A 20,002-nucleotide genomic window follows, 5' to 3' on the forward strand; every position below is an offset into this window, starting at 1 on the left:
ATGATTAATAAGAAAGTTAACAAAACAAACCTTGCACACATATGTTTGGTGTTGACAATGATGAAGATAGACCAATTTAGGGAGCTACCTGGGGCAGTATTTAATTAATTCACTCTGACAAGGGGGAAAAATGATATGTCTGAATCTCATCACACATGTGTAAGTTTGTCACAGTGCTTCTATTCCCTGAAAGCAAATCTGGGAGAGGGATCTCATCCTGAACATACTATCAGTCCTAACCTGCTTGGTTGTCATCACTTCCAGAGTCTGTCAATAGCTAGTAATAAGGAGATTTTGTGATTCTCCTTTCCATGTTTATATAAAACAATATTTCTGATGTACATTATGTAAAGGTTTAGGCACTGAGGTTTATACCACTCCTTGACAGTCTGCAAAGAGCATTTAATTCTCAACAGGTAGATGATGTGTTTATTGTCAGTTATCAAGCTACTAATTAGACGTTGTCTCTAACGAATGCTTTGTCTGGCCAAATGTTTGCTCTGGCTGATATGCCCTTGGGACATCAACATTTCTAACTTGCCCTGAAATCTACAGTTTTTTGGAAGGTGGCTTAAAACTGTTGATCTGTTTGTTAGAAGACAAGCATGGGAATACACTCAATTTTGAATGGATTCCCCAGAGAAAAGGGTGAAAACAAAAAGGATTGATCTCAGAAGACATTGTGATCCAGCAAATGTGATCACAATGATAGATAATGAAAAATGTCTGTGTCTCTGAGGTCAGAGCTGTGTGACCATCAATTGCTTTTTGGCTCATGGACTAGAGAATAATGGACTAGAGAACACCTTCAAGTTACTAATCAATGCATCAGTAGCTGGAAACATACCAGGTGGTCTTCTGTACACTTACTTCAAACATACAAGGCACTTTGTGAAATTTTATATTTTAGCATGACAATCAGTTCATTTTGCTCTTACTTATATTTCAAAGCATTATCTGTATGGCACCTGACAGGTCACAGAGATTGTATTCTCAATAGAGACTGTCAAATGGGAATGGCCTTTGCCATGTAACATTTCTCACATGTACTCTCTTCACATTGGAAACAACTTTATGACAGAAAAAAAGACGTTGATATCCTTTCACTTCCAACAGGCAAAAAATCCTGGTGTTTGGATGTTTACCCCCAGATACTTACAGTCATAAGAACTATGATGAAGTACTTAGGTGAGGAGCTTTAACATTGTGACTTTTTCAAAATAGTATTTTGTTTCTCATTTTGTTGCATTTGGTACCTGGGTTTTGAAACTTGAGACAAGTAATTCAAGTATTTGAAACATTTTCCCTGCAGAACCTAGAAACATGCTCCCTTCAATGTCATGTAATCACGTAAATACAAGTTTTGAGCTCCATTAAAGGGCAAACATTAAAACAGAAACAGTGAGGTTTGGGAGTTTTTGGTTTGGTTTTTTTTTTTTTTTTTTTTTTCCTGGTTGATTTTTTGTTTTGTTTTTGAAAGCTTCTAGCAGATCCTCTGTGAAAAACCTTCTCCCTGCTCCAAATCTTCTCGCTAAATGGATGTCTACCTGAAATTAGTACTGTTCAGTGGTGCCATGAAAAATTTGGAGTGTTCTGAGGACTCTCAACCCTTCCTTTTTTCGAAGTTTTTACATATAACCTAAGTATAAGAAAAGCTTGACACATCTTTTTCACCTCTAAAGTGCTGTTTCTTCTTTTGTGCCAAACTTTGTTTTCTGCTGCATGTAATAAAAGAGATATTCTTGCTCAGGCTCCAGTAGAGCTTTTATTTTCTTTCATGTTTCTTTTCTTAATTGAAATTAAAGAAGCCATAGTCTGCAAGAGTATGATTTGTTCCTCGTGCAACAAAACATAATGCCCTTCTAGGTTATCTCAGTGGGGAGCACTATGACTGCAATGCACCAAAAACATTCTGAAAGTAAAAGTAAATAAACCAGCTGGTCTCATGTTAAACAAAACAATGGAAAATTCCCATTGATATAAAATAGAGAGCTTGCAGAAAATGTATGTTCTTTGCTCTTTGCCAAACTCCCCACTTGGTTCCCTGCTGCTCAGAAAGAAAAGTAACACTTGGCTATTTTTTCCTAATCAGTTACCATGTTATCAGAATGATTCTCTTTTTCCTACCATCAAAAAAATGTTACAAACAGCTCAGAAAATTGGTAATATTACAGCTGCTCCTTGCCATTGCCTTCATATCAGAGCACATCTTTATTAACCACGTAACAGCCTCAGTGCTACAGAGTACATTGCACTAGCCTGAAATTATTACAATTTTGCTCCTGCTAAAAGAGATAATTTCATTTCCCACATCTGAAATCATTGTGATCACTGACTATGGCCAATGAAATGGTCATTTCAAATTCAGCTATAAACCTTTGGTAACAGGAACAAGCTGGTGTATTCTATTTGCTTTCAAAATGCCCATCTGGACATCACAAATATAATCCAGGGTATTTTTTACAAAAATTATGATCTTTATCTCTTCTTCTAGATTCCTGTTTTGAGTATAGATAATAGTGAGTCACAACAAATTACTGGATGGCTATTTGTGTACTGCATTTGACTCTCCCTAAATTGTGTAATTATGCAATTGTGACAGCAAACTATACCTGTCTGGAAGAGGAAGCACCTAAGGTAGAAGTGTAAAGGTTTCAAAACTTTCTTTGAATTCCTACCATTCTACTTGCAATTGTTTAGTATTACAGAACAATAAAATCATAGAATATCCCAAGCTGGAAGAGACCCATATGGATAATCGAGTCCAACTCCTGGCTCCACACAGGACTACCTAAAAATCAGACTATACATCTGAGTGTTGTCCAAACATTTCTTTAACTCTGGCACCTTGGGGCCACGACCATTGCCCTCGGGAACCTGTTCCAGTGACTGACCACACACTGGTGAAGAACCTTTTCCTGATATGCAATCTAAACCTGCCCTGTCACAGTTTCATGTCACTCTCCGAGATTCTATCACTGGTCATCAGCGAGAGCACTTCCTTTTGTTAGTGCAAGAAGCAGTGCAAACATGCCCCATCCCTAGAGGCATTAGAGATCAGCTTGGATGGAGATGGTGTTGGAACTGCATGAGTTTTGAGGTTCTTTTCAACTCAAGTCATTCTATGATTCTACGTGAATCTTGTTTGCTAAGAACCTAGTCTTGAATTGTCCAGCCAGTGTACTGCCTTCCACAGGCTAAGACTAGAGATTAGAGTGAAGCAGACTGCAAAATTGTTTTCTTTAGCACAAAAATTTCAAATTCTCAAGAGACATGCATTAGAACAATCAATATTAACTGATTTTACATTGCACATTCTTCTCCTCAGCTGAACTGAGTGTCCACCTTAATTTTTTATGTTTCACTGGTAGCCATATTAAAAATAGCAAGAAATAATGCAGTTCCGTTGAATTCTATTTCTGACATGAAGCAGCTTTATCATTCTGCTTCCTGAATGAGCAGACTTCCCATGGCTTTTCTTTGTTCTGGACTCTGAAGCATCTTTGATACCTGGGATAGGGATAAGAGGCTCCTCGTTATTACCTTTTATTGTGTGGACCTTGGCAGCTTGCAGAGAGAGCCGATGACAGAGAAAAGTAAGAGTCAGAGCACTGATCATCTCTCTTCACTGCACCGTCTCGAACAAGCCCATTCACTTCTCCACGCTGCAGTGTACAGATTTGAACAAAGAAGAGAACCATACCACGTTGTTACATGAGTACACATATTGCTGGTTTCATATCTTCCTTAATGTCATAAATTTCATTCAGTGGCAGCCAACTAGTTCAATAAAGGCCAACTTAGCTACTGAAAATCAAACACATATACTGAAAATGCAGAGAAGTATCAAGCTCTCTTCAGGTGAAGAGGAAGATGATTTACCTCAGCTGCTGTCTCTTTGTTGGGAGTTTATGGATGCTCAGCACTTTTCAGTTTTTTGTTCAGTAACATCATGAAATGTATAAGTACATTTCAGCATCATGCACATAGCTTCTGTGCTTTCTGGCTGAACAGTACAGCAGTGGAATCAGTCAACTCTCTGAATGAAGTACGGTGCCATATATACTCATTTTTCCTTTTCTGCTTTCTCAGTACTTCGGTTGGCATGCTAAAAGGACAGGTTCTCCCTGCACTCTATTAATTTTGTTAATACCTTAATGGCTACAGACTCAGAATAGTAATTCTTTTATCTCCATATGTTTTTACAGGAAAATGAATTTAAAAAAAAATGACAACAACAAATTCTGCCCTAAAATTGTCCAAAGCCGCTGTTCCTAGATATCTTTTTAAAAAGATGGACTCGGCACTATGCTGTAGAGGCTAAAACTCTTGAATGCTTTGGACTAAGAAGCTTTTCTGCCCACAAGATCCTGATGTATCCAGTAGTGCAATGACCTGAATGCTCCCATTGTTGGACAGGCCCTCACCATTTTCTTATGTAAACTGTTCCCACCTTAGAGTGGGAAAACGCTAGTCATTTTAAACCCCTACCAAAGTGTAGGGTATTTAACAGAAAGATAATAATCCATTAAGCTTGCAAGTACATGATGGCCATCATTTGTTCTTTCTTCAGAACGATAAATGTGAAGAGAACAATTTCAAAGTAGTAAACAGAGAGGCTCATACCCTCCCTATTCCTAAATGTATCTATATGTGTTTATTGGCAGATGAATGGATATGAGGAAAAGATGCAGCCTTGCCCACACACAAATTAGATACCTTATTGCCTGCTCAGTGAATCTCCAAGCTCAGTTACACAGGGGAAATACTAGAATGCCCATCAGAACGCCTGAGCTTAATTGTGTCCACAGTCAGCCTTGAAATATTTCACTACTGCATACATAAATCAAATTCAGCCACATACTGAACTATATTAGCAGGAGTACGGTCAGCAGGTCAAGGGAAGCAATTATTCTCTTGCACTCAGCACTTGTGCAGCTGCCTCTAGAGTACTGTGTTTTTTGTTTTGTCCCCAAAACAGCAATAAGGACAATTTGAAGTCCACCGGCAGTCTACTGAAAGATTAAAGATCTGGAGCACGTGACATACAGAGGGATGCTGAAGAAACAGCACTTGTTTTGCATGGAGAGGAGGCTGCAGGGTAAAAGGCAGTAACAGTCCTCCGTTTCTTCTATGTCTAGAAGGGAGTTTACAGAGAAGATGGAACTAGGCTCTTCTCAGAGATGCAGAGTGGAAGGACAAGAAGAGGTATAAAGTGAAGTAAGGGAAATTCATATTAGATATGGAATGAAGAATGCATAGAGTGTAACTGGAGCAGGCTTACCAGGGAAAGTGTGAAATCTCCATCCGTGGAGGTTCTCAGAGCTCAGTCCTGAAGAAATCTAATCTACCCTCCAACACAGCTCTGCTTTGTGCAGGAGTCTGAACCAGGTTACCTGCTAGTCTCCCATGAGTCTCTGATTCTAACAGTTTCCCATGTAAGCAGACACACATGGGCACATTTACCCATGCACTTTCAAAGCAACCACTATGGCAGAGCATGGATATTGATGCATAGAGACAGAATCTTCAGGGGTGAGATCCCTCATGTGGCTCAGAAACCAGTACTGTCTGCATCAGACCTTGATAAATACTAGAACTCTGTGAGTCAGTCATAACCATAATCTAATATTGCTGAGTTACTATGCAAAATATCTACAGTAACAGCAGAAATCCTTACAATTAAAGAGAACTGGACAGATTAAAAAACAAAAACAAACAAACAAACAAAAACAGCTTTGTGGTATACTCAGATATTAAAGGCAGAGAAATTCTGTTGGGGAGCAGCAAGATGTGGGGCTGGTCTCGAAGGAAAGCAAGGCCAGAAAGCCAGGAGCCAAAAGTAACCACACATTAAGCAATGCTCTCACTGACCAGCTCACAGACCCAGAGCATCACTGGAGAGATGAGAGAAGAATGATACTGACAGTAAGACTGTAGCAGAAGTCAAGATTCACGCAGGAGCTCAGAGTGATCAGGGCCACCAAAGCCAATTAGTGCACTCAGATCCCTGATAAATTCATTCAGTAAAGACACATTTTGCCCAAACCTAAATGGCACATGCCTGAAGTTATCCAATCATGTTAAGAAAAAACACGCTTTCTGACTTTGAAGACCATTTTCCATTCTCAATAGGAGAATGACTAAATGTGATTCAATTAAACAAATTTTCTTACTGCTACACCAAACATCCTACATCAAACTCTTACATCTAGGTTTGCCAAGATCCCTAAATTCCTCAGAATTATAGGATCATAGAAAAATCGAATCAGTTTGGAAAAGACCTCTAAGTTCATCTAGTTCAACCATTTACCTACTGCCAATATTGCCCACTAAACCATGTCACTAAGTACTACCTCCACCCTTTCCTTCAACACCTCTAGAGACAGTGACTCCACCACTTTCCAAGGCAGTCTGTTGCAGTCTGTTAGTATCGCGTCTTCAGCATTAGTAGAGATATCTCGCAAATCAAACATTCTCACTATAATATTAAAAACTCTTCGACATCCTGACTTCATTTTTTTCCATTCCAGTTTGTGCACTGCAGTCATCTCTCAAGAGAAATTGTAAAGGTATCTGAGCAAGACTGATTTCAGGGAAGTATACGTAGGATAAATCTGACCAGCTGTCACAGAATTTTCAACTTATTTTAGAATAATATCAATACTGTTAAATAAGCTCCCTCAGAAATTGGAAGCCAATTTTTATACTTAATACCAATAGATTTAAATGCTAAGCACCAGCTTTGGAATAGTTTGGAAATGTGACTTTTACAGTATTCCCTGCACATGTCAAGAGAAATGTCACCTATGTTAAAGGCATCATTCTTAGTTGTACTAAGTTTCTCCTGCCCCTCCATACAGTACATATATTTTCATAACAATCAGGAACTTGAACCCGATCTTCCAATGTGTGAGACACTTCTCACATTTCATTGACATGCCTGAAATTTGTGCATGCTATAATTTCCATGAAGCAGGCTTAAACCCATATCTTTATGGATGGTTTCTTGATATTACAAAATCAGTGATAGCATCCACGCATGATGTCCTGAAAAAATGACAATGTGTTAGTCTGGGAGTATGCAGAACTCTTGCCATGAAAATAAAGCAATGCTCCCCATCTTAAGATCAAGTTGTTGCCAATACATACGAACATATGGGTAGCAAGCTCAGAGCTGCTTGAAGTCTCTGCTTACATCTTAGAAACAGCTTTTGTATCATTTTCTTTTAGCAAAGCTCACAAGCTGAACCAAGTCTTCCATGATCTCAGTAAATAGGAAAACCAGTTTGTCGCTTCCAACCTCCTCAGTGCTCCCCTCCGCTGACTGCTGTGACTGTTGTTATTAGCACCCTGCAGAGCTGCATGACACACCAGTGTTTTCCATCTCGAAGGCGGATACAGTACTGCTCTAGGGCAAGGAGAAGCCTTCATTCACAGTGGGAGCTGATGCTTCTGGTTGGATTCTTCAGATACAGCAGAGTGCACTGGTTCCAGAGTCTGTGTGTCACAACTTCGTTCATCAGCTGTCTGCAGAGCTGCGCCTCCATGTCAGGCAGGAGATTGCAAGGCAGGGCTTCCAGCCCCACGGATCTCAGCACCTGGCTGAAGCTGTGGCAGAAGCTCTGCCTCAATACAGAGCACTGTGTGCTGGTGCCGCTGCTGCTTTTCCTTCTGGGCTCCCAGTACATCAGTGAGATATTCACTCAGTAAAACACAGACAGCTGGCAGCAGTGCTGCACAAGTCAAGTTGGCCTTTAATTTTTTACATTTCTTGTGAACTGAAATCAGCATCTTTTATCACTCATGCTTCCTTCAGGACATATACTGGAAAATATACATTTTGCTATTTTAAGGTACTGGTATCCTTGATTCTTGTTCTTGCAAGAACACTTGCATTTTCCTAAGATCAGAATCCAAAAATAAATGACCAGTGAATGAATCACTGTCCCCTCTAACCTGGTTTAAACAAGACAGCTCTTTTCAAAGGGAGATTTGTTCCTCTATGGAGGTGCTATATTCCTGTGTCCAGACCTTTTACCTCACATGCAAAGATGGGAGCTATTATTTGATTTAATTCCTTACAAAATACACAATTATCTCAGAGTTACAGTCTTCTGAGTTTCTATCCTGGTTTCTTAAAAATGTAAGTATTTTTGCCATTACCTTAAAAATTTCTCCTTTGTAGAATTTTCTGTTGTTATCATCAGAAACTGCCTGGAACTCACAGTTAAAATCCACAAAAATCAAACTAAAGCATTATTATTTTTACTATCCTCATAGTTTCATAACAACTATAAAAGACCCTAAGTTCCTTTCTTCCACTATCCCAAACTATGGAACTTGTACCTGGATTATTCCTGATAGGCAACTCTTCAACCTGTTCTTGCAGTTTTTCCCAGGCAAAGATAACAGAGATCATAGAATCATAGAATCCTTAGAGTTGAAAGGGACCTTTAAAAGTCATCTAATCCAGCTCCCCTGCAATAACAAGGATACCTACAACCAGATCTGGGTGCTCAGAGCCCCCATCCAGGGATGAGGCTTCCACTACATCTCTGGGCAACATGTTCCAGTACCTCACCACTCTCACTGTAAAAGACTTATTCTTTATATCCAACCTAAATCTCCCCACTTCAAATCTGAAACCATTTTCCTCTGTCTTATCATCACAGACCCTGTTAAAGAGTCTGTCCCCCTCTGTCTTATAGCCTCTATTTAGTGAAAGGCCACTTTCAGGTCACCTCACAGCCTTCTCTTCTTCAGACTGAACTGCCCCAGCTCTCTCAGTCTGTCTACATAAGGGGGGATGTTCCAATCCTTGGACCATTTTTGTGGCCCTTCTCTGGATGTGTTCCAGCAGGTCTGTGTCTCCCCTGTACTGAGGACTCCACATGTGGATGTACTGTTCCAGGTGAGGCCTCACCAGCCCAGAGTAGAGAGCAGGATCACCTCCCTCAATCTGTTGGCCACCTTCCTTTAGATGCAACCCAGAATATGATTGGCTTTCTGTGTAGTGAGGGTACTGCCCATGACCTTCCCCAGGAAGCTTTTCCATCTCTTTTTCCTATTCTTACTGTTAGAATACTTCATGGTGTCTGACCTGAATTTTCAGATGTAACGTAAGCTTGTATCTTGTTGCATACACGTGTATATCATAGGGAACAAAATATTTCCTTGACCCTTACTAAAGACCTTTTCTTATTTGAAGGCTAACCTTCTTTTCCCTTTTTTTTTCCTGATAGTCTTCTTTTCTTTTGTCTAAATAACCCTTGGCCACTCTAGCCTTACAGATCATGTTTTCCAGATTTATGGCTCTTTTTTGTCAATCTCCTAAATTTCTCCTTTTTCTCTTCCACAAGCTGAAAACCTCTGCTCTTTCTAGAACTTCACTGAGTAAAGAATAAGTTCTTCATCTGAATAATATGTATCAAATATTTAGGTGTTATCTGTGTGCAAGCAAATAATAAAATATCAAGACACTCCACTGATTATCTTTAATTAGTTCTTTCTTAGCTACAGGTTTTTCCAGCTTTTGAATTATGAAAGAAAAACAGTGATGTCTTGGACAAATTCCAATAAATATAAGACAAACTGTAGCACCCAGTGTTAATATCGTTGTCAGCAATTATTCTAAAGCCAAAGTAAGGGAGATATGAAGATGTCAAAGACAAATCCATAACAACAATTTTTTTTTTGTTTAAAAATGTATGAAATTCGAGTTTTAAGGGTGCCTGTTTTCTTTGGTGCCTTTTCTCTTCAAACTGAGAACTGCAAGCATGCAGTTCTGTTGGGAAGGTACTAAATCACTGTGGCTCCAAAAGAACTTTAGTGAACTCTGCACTTGGCCTAGGTCCTTCATTGCAGTTCATAAGAAGAAGAGTTACCTGAGCACATCACTCTCATGTGACTAGAAAAATAAGCACTTAGGACCAGAAGAAATATTACTAATGGGACTAAATAACCAACAGTAATGACAAGAATTTTGGCAGTAGTTGAATGCTATTTGCAAAATTAATGTTACAGAAAGACATGTCCTCTACTACTTTTGCCAACTTTTTAATTAAAAATATGAGTCATACTTCATGTAAATGCACTTCCTAATTTTACTGACTCATTGGATTCAGTGTGAAGGAAAAGAAACCCGTTATCTAAAAGGTTCACAGACTTTCACACGTTGAACTAAGGCCCATGGGCAAGACTTGACAATGGATACTCCAACCTAAACATCTGATGGCAAGTCCTAGAAATGGGAACTCACATTTTAAATTTAAGTTCTTTATGAAAAGGGCTAAATGTTTACAAAGAGGATTTAAAATCAAATGTCACTGCCTATAGCTAGACAGTTTTTTTACAAAACTCTCCCCTTTTCTGCACTTGGATCATTGACTGAGAATCACAGGGCTGTAGTGACAGTGACCCACGGCTCAGTACCCTCTACTAAGCGTAAGTATCCTTGTTTTTCAACTACTGGGGCAATATTTACCAGGCAGTATTTTTTCAAATAAAAAACAAAAGATGAATACTCCAAAAAGCAGGACATCTGGAAGCAGCTCCATCCTGATGGAATTCTATATGAAGGAGGTTGCACTGTTTACCATTCCCCATTGAAACTGTGCCATTCTTCAGTGGAGAGGACACTGATGAAATCACAGAATAAGAAAACAGGAGCTCAATTTATGCATATATATATATATGAATAGGCAGAAATATAAGCAGGAAAGTATTCAATGCATATGATACATAATGGAGTATTCCTATCCAGGCATACAGACTAGTGGTTAAAGCACTTAGATAGAAAAAAATCTCCTCAGAGTCCAACTCTCACGAGAGCAAGTAGAGCTCACCCAGTGGTAGTTCTACACACACCAGTGTCAGCAGCAAGGACTCATACTCTCTTATTCCAAGTGCCTTTAATCACTGATTGAAGCAAATATCTTTCTTTAGTCTGAGAAAGCTATTCCCAGTTCTGGGGTGCAAGCCATTCTCCACAGAAAATAATTTAAAAATATGTATTGCATGTCAACCTAGAAACATTAATGTAACATAGCTCAGGCCCTGTTTGTCAGAACACAAACTGGTCCAACAATTAATCTAAGAGATTTCCATGTCACTTTGACTTTTCATCAAAGGTGAAAGACATGTAGTTTTTGTGCTGGAATCAAAGGAGTTTTACCATGACATAAGCAGCTACATGATAGCTTTCTGCTGCTCTGTAAAATTTTCAGCTAATTGTCATCCATAAATGCTGCTCCATCTTTCAAGTTATTCACTAGAGGATTTTAAATGCCAAACCTAAAACAGAATTCATGGAACTTTGATTTAGACTTAAATCTGAGTACTGGAAGTAGTCCTAAGTTATCCTATGCAGGAAAAGGGAACTGGTGTTTTTCTCGGTGTACAAAGTCAAAAGTGACCCTGAGAGATGTCCTTCACAGAGAACTTTCAGTAATAAGGTAAAGATTTTTTTCCTGGGATATTGAAGCATGATAATCATTTGATGATATCGGATCTGTCTTCTCTCTAAGCGCAAAAATGTCAGTAAAGGTTATAATTTTTTTAGAATAAGAAAGTAAAAGATTATATTCATAACTGGAATGCAAAATGAGTTATGGTAAAAGTATGCCTATCCCCATATATTTTCAAGAAAAGAAAGTAATCTCAGGTAAAAATAACAAACATATCTATTACAATATTACTTCTGATTTTAATTGTGATCTCCTTTTATAAAGATTACAGTCTTTTCTATGGTGGAAAAATAGATTATAAACTAATATGCAATCACCAGAAATACCAGTTACAGCTTAAATAATTGGCTAAAATACTGAAATTGTGAGAAAATATTTTATTACAGAGGAAGAAAAATGGGTACAGGATGGTAAATTTAGTGTTAAGGAACTGTATAGAGACTCAAGAAATTAATATTTTGAACTTGGCTTTGCTATTGCCTTGGTGTAACTTTCAGCAAGTCATTTAATCTTTTCTGGTTACATTTCATTGGTAAAAGAAAGATAATGAAGTTTCCTTACTTCATGGGAGTATTAGTGAAGAATGCATGCTGGTGAATAAGGCTATTATATTACAGAGTGATATGGAAAATTCTTGAGGTAATTAAAAGAGAATTTGCATTCATTTTCTTCTTTTCAACTGATGCTTCATAGTTCAGTTGTCAGCAACTGAATATTTATCAGCACATAAGATAATGACCAAGGAACCAGATGAGAGAAAAAGCTTAAAATCCATACTCTATCTCTGCTTTTGCATACTTAATACTCTATGGTTTCTTAGCCAAGAAAACATGACAGGTACAAAGAAAAAATGAGAAGTTTTCTAGTGAAGTCCTTTCCTGCTTCTGAGGAAAACACTGTCTTTTTATAAACACTGTATTTGTAGAAAGTGCAAATCTTACATGCAATTTGTTTGCCTGAGTTATGCTGACAAATGGCAGCAGTTAAGGTATGTTTTGCTACCTACACTTCCTGTCCTGATGTATGCACTGAGTATAACCAGCTGTACTTGTTGAAGGCCATAAAAGAACAGGTATTAGTGCAGGGATACTCCTGAGCTGGAACTCAGTGACACACTTCAGAAGGCCAAGTACAGAAAAGTGAAGGTAAAGATGAAGTATCTCACAAAGATGTCCTCATCCTTAGCTAGGTCTGAACTATTCGGTAATTAATGCAGTTCTTAACACCTGCCTCAGCATCCAGGAGACACTGAAACTGATAATGTCCTTATTTTGCAACATTCAGTTGACAAGATTCCATGCAGCTGTGCATATCATGAGAACCCTCCTTTTTTTTTAATTTTTATTCTGGAAATGCCTTCTCCCCCTCCATCTGATCTAATCTGCCTTCCAAAATTTGTGGAACATTCTACATTTAATATAATTCCTTTTTTGCCTTTATTTTTTTTTCCTTTCCCACATTTGAGAAAGGTAGAGAGTATTGACCAGAAGGGGTGTTTTGCAGTTCCCAAATCTTACAGGGCCACATTCAGGAATTTTGGATTTTGATTTCAGAACTGAAATGAGTGATGTTCAGTCATTGAATAGGTAACGGTGAGAAGTGTTGTGGGCAACCTGCTTCTACATGAATTCTTTACATGGTGAGAATTAACTGCTCATTTTCATCTACCATTGTCATGGAAAAAAAAAAAACAACAATAAAATATGTAAAATGCCATTAATAATGCAGGGCTTATACTATCTTGGGTTCAGATGTCCCAGAAGTGGGAAAAATAGTGCAGGTTTCAATCCTCTCACAGATATGCTAACAGAATGTCTTGAAGAAAAAATCCTTGTCAATAAATTTCATGGAAACAGCAAGAAAAAAGAAAAAGGAATTTGTACAAGGAAATGGAATAAAGACTGTGACTGTTACACTGTAAAATTTAAGGTTGGTAATTGATACATTACGTAGTCAGTGTTATTTTACTGAATGTCTAAATTAAAAGCTGACAGATTTTCACTGTGACTTCTAGGAATGAACTCACCAGAAACTGGCTCCTGGATCACCTCATTCTCTAAGAAGTACCACTTGGTTTTTGCTTTCCCCGTTTTATTAGTAATGGCAGGAAGCCCTCAGCAAACAGGTAGGTCCTTCATCCTGCTTTAAAGGCAATCAGCCTAATCTCTTTTTGCTTCCCTGATAAACTCAAAGCACAAGGAGATTTAGAAAAATGCACAGAAAGCATTGCACTGCATGTTGACAGTTACAGCAAGAAAAAGCTCAGCAGTGCAACAACCCAAAGAAAACAAGTTGACCCCAGCCCAATGTTTTTGTGATGCATCTGGTTTTCTAAGAGCAAGGAAGGGAGTAAGGCCTCTTTTGAAGTTGTAGGATTTTTCCACAATGGAACAGCTTGTGTGTACCAAGATGAAATTGCTCTGAACATCAGAGTAATTCTGTTCAGCAGAATTAAAAATCTTGCAGTAACCCAACTATTTCAGTACTAGGACTTGATTTCATGGAATACAGTACTGGTCACAGCAAATTTTACCTGGGGTAACAAAACCAGTACTAGCAGAGTGAGATATCTACATCCATATCAGGTGGATAAGGTGGATTAAGCTCCATTTCATGTCAGCACAATGTTTGATTACACACCACGCGCAGTTCTTTCCAAGCTGTGCTGGGGACCAAATCAGCCTGGAGAAGCCTCATTTCCTGAGGGATCAAGGGCTCGGATGAATGAGGCAGGCACTGGAACAGAAAAGCTGATCTTTTGTTTTCTCTTTTTGCTTCCAGCCTCCCCTCAATTGTTTTCTCTTCCTGTTTTTTTTTCCGCAGAGCTCCTGTGTGATGCCAGACTCCCCTTCAGGTAAGTATTCTTCAGATGATCACTATGTTCTTGTTTTCTGACTATCTTTCTTAAGAGCTGGAGGCCTGACAGAAGTGCTAAGTGCTCCTTTCTGATGTCCCTGCCAAGCAACTCGGAAGATCTGCCTCAAAGATGTGAAAACTTTATACTTTTTCAGACAAAGAAAAAAGGTCGTCAGTGTCATTTACCTCGGGTAGAGGACTGTATTTCTCTTTTGTCCCATTCTTTGTAAAAAAAGTCTCTGTTTCCACTGAAAATTTCCAAACAAACAAAAAACAGCAGGAAGCCAACACCTTACACTTAGGCTATGACCAACTCTGGAAATGAAAAGCTGAAGCAAGTGCTGATTTTCCTGATCTAACTTTCTTTTTCAGATGACATTTTGATAAGAGTTTTGTATCTTTTTGATCAAAGCATTCTGGGATCAGGTCACTCATTTCTATTTCATTCACATATTTAAGAAGTAAAACATATGAATTTGTGTAAGTAAAATAGTTTGAAGTCTGCCTTCTTACAGTTGTTTCATCTGAAGTGCTGTGGATGATTCACATTCATTCCAAATATACAGTTCAATACCAGTATTATTAGAAGGATTTAACCCATGAAATGACAGTAAAGCTATATATATTTGTATTAAGAACTTGATTAAATCTCTTTCTGAAACATCTGGTGTTTAGACGTGGTAATAACAGGATAGCAGATCTAACAGTGTTTAAGCATTGTAATTCCCATGTTGCTGTTCTTAATACATGAACTGTGCTGACCTATTACAACGAAAATACCACAGACCTAAGCAGTACATTTCTCTGTGGAGGATGCCTGAACATTTTGCAAACTATCCGTCATTCTTCACTACAGACAAAAAGGCTTTCTGGAATTGCCTCCGGCTTTTGCTCAATGGCAACAGCTCGAGTCAGTCTGAGTCAAGAAATAAGGAGTATCATACAGCTCAAAACAGGGAACATATTCAGAGTAAAGTCAATGGAATCAAGACACGAAGCCATTCCATGCCAAGACTACTTCAGCTATTTCAGAAAAAAGCTATGGACTATTTCACATGTGAAATTACTTAGGATCACACTTTTTATCTGCTATACGCTTTCACTTGGCACAACAGCCTTCCTCTCAGTTTGGAGCTCTCATCCCTTGCTAATTCCTGGGCTATATTATCACTCCTGGGTTGGAGAATACTCAAAACTAGTATCTGTGTAAATGGCTGGTGGAGTCGTACTGTGGCCTATTTCGTGGGAAGGACAGCAGGATCAGACTTGCACAGTCATCAGCACGATGTACAAGACTGATTTTTTCTTGATGTTTTGGATCGATGTAAACAAACCACTTGCTTGTTGGGATATGTTAAGAGCACAGAATGAAGTGACTTGTAGAAGCAACAAAGTTACCAATAATTATAGCTTACATGACTTTATTTTTAAATTAAAATTTAAGCCTCTTAATGATAACTCCTAAAGAGTGTAAAATACTAGACAGATTCCATTACGTTAATGTGTTTATGGGCAGATTTTATAATGCGTGCATGAAGTGACACTACTAAGAATGCAGATATGTAAGTTATTCCAGAGAAAAGATAGCTTTAAAGCTGAATGCAAGTGCTAGACCAACCCACGTGATTGCTATCTGCAGAATCTTGACTAATTTAACCAAGGAAAATCAGAGAAACAATGGCTAAATGAAAAAAAATATATAAAATATATGGCATTCTATGCACTGTATATGTGATGAATTTGAACAGTGATAGTTTCAAGGAAGTCAGTTAAGCGGTTAACTAAGCACAAGCACTTGATTAAGGAAAATTGGTAAATTAGTGAATGTGGACCTGAGATGTGGAATGCAATTTTAATGAAAGGTCTATGAATTATTATTATTTTTTTTTAACTGCATTTCATTAAAAGTGGTTTTCTGAGGACACTAAGCTAAAGAGCTATGGCATTTGTACACAAAAAAAACTCTCAGATTTTTTTGTTAAATGCCTGCATGAGCTCATGTCTGAATGTCAAATGAAAACCTACTAGCAACACCGAAATATCTTTTTATTTTCCAGATGAGAGAACACTGTGGGATTTTTGTCTGAGACATCAGTCACCACATCAAATAATGGCATCATTTCAGAGCTTACTGAATCTGGATGATATTTTAATAGATTTCTTTCATGTTTGGTGATTATTTGTGAATGAGGATCTGTGCAACTTTTTATATTGTTTCTTTCTTAAAGTCACTTTAGTTTATTTCCCGTTCAAATAAGCAGATGTCCTCCATAATCTATAAAACTTCAGACCTGATTCTTCAAGACCTGAAACTTTATAGCAACAATCCACATCATGCCTGACAGAAAGCAGTAGATGACATCACTGCCTTGCAACCTTTCCAGTTCCAGATAGGAGTTTGATATGTCTCTGAGCCAATTCATGCTATCTGAATTTGACTTCTGGGGACTATTTTTGACTTGAGAGTTACCAGAATGCAAAGGGCTCCCATCACATTTGTAAACATTGGAAATTTGTGCTTTAATTTCGAATTGTCAAGAAGCTTATGGTGTTCAAAGGGAGTGGGAGGCCCTAGATATTTAACAGAATAAAAGAGTATTTTCTGAAACTCAATTGAAATCATCAGCTCAGCCAGGTGAATTCAATTGCCAAGCTTGAGAGCAGATGTTGCTTTTTTGTTTCCCCTGCACAGGCTGGCCCTCTCAACAGCAAACCCTCTACTCTGAGACAGTTGAATCTGTGAACAGAAACAGTCTTCCAAGGGCATCGGTAGAACTTTCATAACAGAGCTCTTTATCTCAGACCTCTTCAGTTTGGAATTTAACTCCCATTGTTGGTTTTTTGGTGTACTGTGATGTATTTGATGCCATTATACATTTAATTAGATAATTTGACATTAAGATGGTGTCTTCATCTTCTTGTTTCTTAACATAGCTTATTAGTTAAAGTATGATGTGTTTGCTTCTACGTCTATTTTACTTCCAAATCATCCTACTTTAAGCTTTAGTCAGATGTGTTAAAAAATACTTGTTATACTGCCAAAATATTTTCCTCTTGTTTCACCATAAATACTATAGTCTAAGTCCTCAGGTCCCAGTACATAGCCTTGGGAAGCCAGTTATGTCCTGGGAGTTCTGAGACCTGGAACATTCTCTGCAAGTTGCAGAGCAGCTTTAAAACAATCATACTACTACTTAAAAACTAAAGGCTTCAAATATAGCAGCCTTATAAGTTAGCATTTGCTAAAAGCCCACTGGCGTCTGAGGGATTTGCATGTGTTTTATGTTTTGCATGTGTTCTGTTGAGTCATTGACCTTTGAGATACACTAGCCTAAGATTAAATGTGCCGCCTACACTGAAGAAGAGAGTAGCTCATGTAGACATGTATTCAACATGTCTGCCCTTGCTCAACCTGAAAATCCCTTCTGTAGAGACACGGAAAGAGTTCCTGGAAAATAACTTTACAATATTTAGGAATCTTTCTACTCTTCCCAAACATCCTAGATTTTCTACCTTTTCCAGTGAAGGAATCATTTGAGCTTTACTACAAGCCTTCAGGTCTAACTGACTGTTTCAGGAAAGGTGATTGGGCAGAATCTGTCTCACATACAGACAGAAAATAAGCAAATACTATCATTCGGAATGAAATGGAGACATATCCTGAAATACACGGGTTCAAATTAGGATATTTCTTCTCTTTCAGTGTGCTGTTGCTATCAAGAAACTTACCATGTCTTATAAATACTTCTTAAGGATAGAAAAAAAAGAGTCAGTCTAAGGAACCTGATATGTCTGCAAGATCGTTTTCATAGGCTTTGGAAAGTACATTTTACAAAATAACAATAATAATAGGATTTTTTTTCTTTAGATAAAAGCATATTCAAGGACACTCCTGGGAAGGCAGGGTCAGCACAGCACAGTTTTACTGGATTTAGATTTTAAGTGCTTTGAACATGAATAAATGCTTATAAGAGTTAAGGATGATTATTACTGCATGTTCATAAAAAAAAAACCTCCCCTCTTTCTCAACAATACTAATAGCATCTGCAGTGCTGAGAGTCATAAAGCATTACTGTTGGCTTTTAGGATGATTTATAGGACTATTGTAACACAGAGAGGTATCTTAGCATAGCTCTGGGAGTCAGCAATTCCTCTCTTCTGATCTAGGCTCTGATACAAAATTTTCTTTATAGCCTTGAGCTGTTCACTTAATCTTTCTGCCTTGTATTCCACATCCATGAATTATGAAGTTACCATATTCACCTAACAGTAAGGAAAGGTCATTGTTTCTCTCCTCCAAAAATATTTCCCTTAGGACAAAGCTCACCTCACAGTCACACAAGAATTGGAATTTGTTCTGTGGACTTTAAACTTCTGAGATTGGCTTAGAAGTTTGCCTGTTGTTGGTGATAAAGAGTTTCTCTCCCCAAAATTACCCACTGACAAGCTCAAAATCTGAATCCTGGGTACACATACTGTCTGACCATAGCATAGAGCTGAACAGAGATAAAGTGGACTCTTAGTGCACTCTTGCTTGAAAGTAGATGTAGGAGTATACTTAAAAGACAGTACAGATGTGGCTCTTGCAGTTTCAAAGACACCCTCACTGCCTAAATTCTAGATCTGTACTCTGCTGTGTGATTTTATAACAAAAAATGTAAGTAGTTCACACACACATAAGAACAAGGATAGATGTATATAATATGTAAGTACATTTAAGGATCTTTTTTATGTTCTTTTACTGTGAAGTCATTGTTCTGGTTTTAGTACTGCAGAAAACTCTGCAGCATGTTAGTGTAGTCAGTGCCCACTTTGTTTAACAGGAAAATCATCTATAGCTCAGAAAGACATTTTACAAAAGAAAGAGGGTTTTTTTTTCCTTTCAAGATGGTAGTGGTATTAAAAGGGTATATTTGTATATAGACTAGAAAATGTACTCCATCCATACTTTGGTAATTGTTAAAAGAGTTGCTTATTCTAATCCATAGTATTCCTAAATTCCTACTTACTGTAAGGGTGGGACTGCAGTATCACAAAACTTATCAGCACTCATGGGATATTAGCAGTTATGGGATACTCCATAAATAACACAACTGGGAGACTCAAACGGCAGTGTAGCTGTGGTGGAGAGCTTTACCATAGAAGTCATCGCAATGAGAAAGAGAAATTATCCTTAAACCAATGAGCAGGGAGGAACAGGGAAGTTTCCCTGAGCAGCTGTGAATTCCCATATAGACACAGCCATGCTACCTACCCTCAAATACATCAGGACAGAAAAAGGTGCTGCTGTATCAAAAAATCACAGTGTTCTCTACCTTTGCACTAGCTAATGATACCAACCACACAAAAAGGCTTAGATCATCCTGAAAGGATTGCAGCTGCAATCTCTCCTCCCAAACTAATGCCACAATTACAGCCCTCTGCAGTCTTTCAGACTTCTTTTCTTTTTTTTCAAATGTATGATACTTAAAAGACAGAAGGCACTAAACATTACTCTCTGTTGCAGAGCTGGAAATGAAAATTCATTTGTAAATTCTACAAATGTGTTTGATTATAAAACAAAACTCCTCTCAAGCTTTATGCATGCACTTAATTGTTCCGGTGTAAAAGGAGTTGAGACTTTAGCATTCAGACCCTCCTTATTACCCAGTCAGTAAAAGTTACCTGTATCCTTTGAG

General features: G+C 38.1%; 1 long non-coding RNA gene across 1 annotated transcript; it reads left to right on the forward strand.

Annotated features, from left to right (window-relative positions):
* The first annotated feature begins 13,487 nt into the window (after positions 1–13,487).
* LOC128087991 (uncharacterized) lies at positions 13,488–17,172 on the forward strand. Its single transcript, XR_008210106.1, has 3 exons — positions 13,488–13,593; positions 14,292–14,322; positions 16,382–17,172. It is a non-coding gene; the product is annotated as an uncharacterized LOC128087991 (long non-coding RNA).
* The last annotated feature ends 2,830 nt before the right edge of the window (positions 17,173–20,002 follow it).

This window comes from Tympanuchus pallidicinctus, unplaced genomic scaffold, assembly GCF_026119805.1.
Source record: "Tympanuchus pallidicinctus isolate F22 unplaced genomic scaffold, pur_lepc_1.0 scaffold1, whole genome shotgun sequence".
In the NCBI taxonomy this organism is placed as follows: Eukaryota; Metazoa; Chordata; class Aves; order Galliformes; family Phasianidae; genus Tympanuchus; species Tympanuchus pallidicinctus.